Below are 6,000 nucleotides of genomic sequence, written 5' to 3'. Positions count from 1 at the left end.
TGTTATTTCCTCTCATTTCTCTCCCCCCCCCCCTTTCCTTAATAAATTGCTGGCCTAACTAAAAAAAAAAATTAAGGTTGGGAAATGTCATACATTAAGACTCTGTAGGGAGCAGGTGTAAGCTCAGTGGTTGAGCACCTGCTTCCCATGGACAAAGTCCTGGATTCAATCCCCAGTGCCTCCTTAAAAAAAAAAAAAAGACACTTTGTGAATTTACAGCTTTGAAACAGAACTCCTGATTCCTGCCTTCAAACCAACTTCTTGGCAGGGTTCCTTAACACTGAAATGGCAATTCTGTCTTACTCAGGATAAGTGACTCACAGACATCTCCACTCCTTTCTCTTACAACCCCTTACCCAAGCACAAATCCTGCCTGAACTATCTTAAAAATATATTCAAGATCCAATTTCTCCTCCCTGCTTGGCCATCCTGATCTAAGCATCATGTCTCCCCCTGGTCTCCTTAGGAACCCCAGAGAACAGTAGCTCAGTCCTGTGGCCAGGGTTAAGGTTAGATCTGAGGGGTGCAAACGATTGGCAGAGAGGCAAAGACTGAGCTCCTCTGCTCAGTTAATCCGTCTCAGGAGCTCATTCAGCTAAATGGGAGGAAGGACCTGAGGCCTGCTCCCAGCAGGGGGCGCTGAGAGATCAGCCCTGGAGGTGGCACGTTCCCTAGGCTTGGTCACACTGGAGAAGCGGTACAGATGCTGGTGGGAGACCTTCCCACAGGCCTCCCAGAGAGCTGCGAGCCAGGCTGCCCCGCATTTGACAAATCACCCAGACTTGGGTCTAGTCTCTAGGATTGCAGAGAAATGGCCTAGGATCAGCTCGGCTGGAAGGGCCTTGTCGCTTTCCCCATCCTGGGTGAGGGGCTGGGCTCACCGAAGGAGGAGGGGCACGTGGAGATTTGCACGTGGAGCCCCTTCCCCAAGGGGTGAGGAGAAGCCATCAGACAGAAACTGGGGCTTCAGATGGGATACCTGGGGGGCTTCTGGGTCTCCTCCTGGTTGAGCACAGGCTGGCCATGACCCGGTAATGAGTATTCTTTAATAGTTGACAAACATCCGGTGCTTACTTTGTTCTAGACACTTGGCGATATTTACCCATTACAAACTTGGGAACTGGGGATTATTCTTATCCTCATTTTACATATAAGGAAACAACCAACCATTTTACACTAAAGGTCACATGAAGGATGTAAATGGCAGAGCCAGGCTTTAAAACTAGGCCAAGTTCTGAATTCCTGGCTGCAGGGCTTCTCTCTGGTTTCTCATTCTGTTTGTCTTGCCAGGCTCTGGGGTCCAGTCTGTGCTGACTCAGTCGGCCTCAGGGTTGGGGTACTTGGGATAGACAGTCCCGATGTCTTGCACAGGGAACAGCAGCACCATAGTGGGATATGCCCCCCACTGGGACCAGCATCTGCTAGGCCAGGTCCCCAAAGGGCTTTTCTACAAGAACAAATGACCCTCAGGGAACCTGACTTGGTTCTTAGACTCCAAGTTGGGGCCACAGGGCCTTCCCGACCCTCCCTAGGCTCCAGGCTGGGGACGAGGCTGATGAGGAGTGTCACTCGAATGACATCACTATTAGGCCTGCTTGGCTCAGAGTGCCAGCCCCAAGGGGTGGTGGGACACAAAACGCCCGTCTTCTCCAGCACATCTTTGAGGTTGTTTGCTGGGCCAACTCGTTTCGTTACTCCTTTGTTATATTTCTACTTTCTTTAATGACTATCCCAACACCCCTAGCTTTTATCCCATCCCATTTCTATATGTCAATAAAAATAGTGGGGGGAGCAGAAGTGACTCAAATGGCTGAATGCCTGTTTCCCACACGGGAGGTCCTGGGTTTGGCTCCTGGCGACTCCTAAAAACAAACGACAAGCAAATAACTGAAAAAACCAGGAAGTGGATAGAAGCGACTGGGCTCCCATATACCATATGGGGGGGGGGGGGTCCCGGGTTTGGTTCCCAGGGCCTCCTGATAAAGGTGAAGCTGGTCCTTGCCGCAGAGAGCTGGCCCATGCCGCAAACTGACGCAACTAGATGATGCAACGATAAAGAAACACAGAGGAAAGACAATGAGAGACACAACAAACCAGGGAGCTTAGGTAGCTCAGGCTATTGGGTGCCTCTCTCCCATGTTGGAGGTCCCAGTGCTTCCTAAAGAGAAGGCAAGAAGAGAAGACAAGCAGGCACAAAAGAACGTGCAGTGAATGGACACAGAGAACAGACCCTGAGCGCAGGTGGCAAAGGGGGAGGGAATAAATAAATAAAATAAATCTCTAAAAAAGAGAAAACCAACTCAGGGGAGCTGATGTGGCTCAGTGGTTGAGGAATGACGTTGGTCCCGGATTCAGTTCCCAGCCCCGGTACCTCAAAAAAAAAAAAAAAAAAAAAAAAAGTGGCATTCTGTTTACCTGTCTTCCTTAAATGTATTTGCCAGCCACAATAGACCAGTGGGTCCTGATGGAGAAATAAGGTTTGCTCTTGACCCCCAATCCCATGATAACAGCTGCTTCTATGGCACATTGTGAGACCATTGTTTTAGCTGTTCTGTATTTGTGCTGGGCCAGTTTTAGTCTTTGTTGTCACGAAGACAGTTTGTAAACCTGTTCTTGCATTTTTGGGTTTTTATGTTAGTTCCATCTATATCCCTGCCTCCATTCCTTTACATGCCTGAATAGCATTCCATTGCATGTATATATTACAATTTGTTTATCCAACATCTGCTGATGAACATTTGGGATATTTCCATCTTTTGGCCCTGTGAATAATACTGCTATACACACTCGTGTGTAAATATCGGAGTCCCAGCTTTCAGTTCTTTGGGGTATATACCAAGAGCAGGAGCTCTGAGATATATGTTCGTTTACACTTAACTTTCTGAGGAACGGCCAAACCGTTTTCCACCAGTGGCTGGATTGGTCAGAGAGAGACACCTGGTACCACCTCCAGCGGAGGAGTTTCACCATTAGGTGGGTGACAAGAGCATAACAATTCCTGCCACCAGGAACTCAGTCCTAGGAGAATCCAGGCACTCCGTGGTTTGCAGATGTGGGTGCCAACGGAAGTATGACTTATATAGCACTGGATGAAACAGTTTACTGCCAGAGAGAAGAGACAGAAAAAGTTCACCTTCGCAAGTGGGTGTCAGTTTCCCATAGCCAATGAATTTCATTTCCCGTCGATGCAGGGAGGTGTTCTAGCACAGCAGCCCTCTCTTGTGTGTGTGCATCATAAATGGAAGAAGCCTGCTCACACCCGTGTGTAAGCTGGGTGCCATAAAACACATCCACTTCAACCAGCCTGTCCTCAGTGGATATCTGAACATGACTAGGATGGTAGGGAAAGGAATGTTCCAGCAGACTCTTCATCCTCTAGGAGACTGTGTTTTGTCCTGCCTTGTCCAGAGCTCAGGACGTATTTGTGGGTCCCAGGGAAAAGCAGCAGGCTGTGCTAGGACCATCCCCTACCATGAGCTGCACCACTTTATATTCTTTCAATTACTTTTGTTATTATTAATATTAATATTAAAAGAATAGCCATTCCAGCCGGTATGAGGTGGTCTGTCATTATGGTTTTGATTTGCATTTCCCTAATGGCTGATGATTTTGAGCAACTTTTCATGTGCTTATTGGCCATTTGTATTTCTTACATGGAGAAATATTTATTCAAGTCCTTGGCCCAATTTTAACTGTCTTTAGGTTGTTGAATTATATTTCATTATATAGTCTAGATAGTAAACCCTTTTCAGATATACGATTTCTAAATATTTCCTCCCGTTGTGTAGGCTGTCTTTTTCACTTAAAAAAATGTATTGAAGTATATCACTCATACATAAACATACATAAACAATAAATATACAGTAATAGTTGTGAATTTACAAAACAAACATACAGGACCCTCATAACTCACCCGACCACCAACACCTTGCATTATTGTTAAACCTTTTTAACTCTTTAATGATTAAAGAGCATTGTCAAAATATTACTAGTAACCAAAGTATTTTTCCCCAAACCCACCCTATTATTACTACTATCTTTATATCATTTATATACGAACATACATAAACAATAAGTATATAGTAAAAGTTGTGGACTTACAAAGCAAACACACATAACATCATACAGGAGTCCCATTCATCAACCCTCCACCAACACCTTGCATTGTCAAATTATGAAAGAATATTGTCAAAATCTTACTACCAATTATAGTCCCTATCTTATATTTTGTGTTTTCCCCCAACCCACCCTATTATAATTTTTAAAATATATTTTTATGACAGAAGTTGTAAACTTATAAAACAATCATGCACATGTACAGAACTCCCAAACAACACCCCTCTATCAACACACCACACTGTCGTGGAACATTTGTTACAGATAAGATAATAACATCTCATTGTTACCACGTCCATAGTGTACATTTGTCTCACATTTTCCATACTGCCCCATTATCAACACAGTACATCTTTGGCATAGATGCAAGAATATTATATTATTACTGCTAACCACAGCCCATAGGTCACTCCAGTTGTATTTTTCCCATGCTTCTCCACATTCCCACAACCCTGCGGTAGTGATGTACATTTGCTCTAGCTCACAAAGGACACTCTTGCATCTGTGCCATCAACCACAATTCTCACCCACCTCTTGGTTTACTATGCTATTCAATTCCTAGATTATTCTCTATCATTCTGTCAATTGGCATTTATGTACCTAGACTACCATTTTCAGCCACATCCCCATTTATAAACTAGCTGTTAATCACTATTTGTTACCATCCATTCTATACATTTCCACACTTTTACAGTAAAGCTAATTAAAACTTCTACATACATTAAATATCAGTAATCCATCTCAGTCCTCCTCTTATCTCCTTTAAGAATCCACCACCTACCACCAGGTCTTGAAGATATTTTCCTACAATTTCTTCTAGAAACTTTATGGTTCTTGCTTTTATTTCTAGGTTTTTGATCCATTTTGAGTTAATTTTTGGATAAGGTGTGAGATAGGGGTCTTCTTTCCTTCTTTTGGTTATGGATATCCAGTTCTTCCAGCACCATTTGTTGAATGGACTGTTCTGCCCGACCTGTGTGGGTTTGATGGGCTACCATGTGACCAACCATGTGAGAGTCTGTTTCTGAATCATCAATTTGGTTCCATTGATCTATGTGTCTGTCTTTATGCCAGTACTAATCTGTTTTTGCCACTATAGCTAGGTAATACGATTTAAAGTCTGGAGATGAGGGTTTGTTTTTCCTTTTTATGATGTCTCTGGCTATTCAGGACCCTTACCCTTCCAAATAAACTTGATAATCATGTTTTCAATTTAAAAAATGCTGGTGGAATTTTTTTATCAGGATTGCATTGACTCTGTTTATCAATTTGAGTAGAACTGATATCTTAATTTAGTCTTCCAATCCATGAGCATGGAATGTTCTTCCAATTATTTAGGCCTTTTTAAATTTCTTTTAACATTGAGTTGCAGTTTTCTGAATACAAGTGCTTTACATTGTTGGTTAAGGTATTCCTGACTATTTATGTCATATTTTATTTTCACCTCTCTTTTGACACTTATAGTTACTTTTATTGATTTAATTTTCATTTCTAGACACTCTTCCAGGCCTCTCTCTCCTGTCTTTTCTTTGCAGACTCTAAGCACACCCTTTAGTATTTCCTCAAAATCTGATCTCATGCTTAGAAATTCTCTCAGTTTGTTTATCTGTGAATATTCTAATCTCACCCTCCGTTTTGAAAGACAGTCTTGCCAGATGTAAGATTCTTGGCTGGAAGTTTTTCTCTTGTAGTATCTTAAATACTATTGTCTTCTTGCCTCCATGGTTTCTGGTGAGAAAGCAGCATTTAATCTTATTGGGTATCCCTAATATGTTATGCATTGCTTTTCTCTTGCTGTTCTCAGAATTCTCTCTTTGTCTTTGGCATTTGACATCCTGTTTAGTATGTGTCTCAGAGTTGGTCTAGTTGGATGTTTTCGGATGG

The sequence above is a fragment of the Dasypus novemcinctus genome, chromosome 19, assembly GCF_030445035.2.
Source record: "Dasypus novemcinctus isolate mDasNov1 chromosome 19, mDasNov1.1.hap2, whole genome shotgun sequence".
NCBI lineage: Eukaryota > Metazoa > Chordata > Mammalia > Cingulata > Dasypodidae > Dasypus > Dasypus novemcinctus.
Note: the sequence above shows the minus strand (reverse complement) of the source record.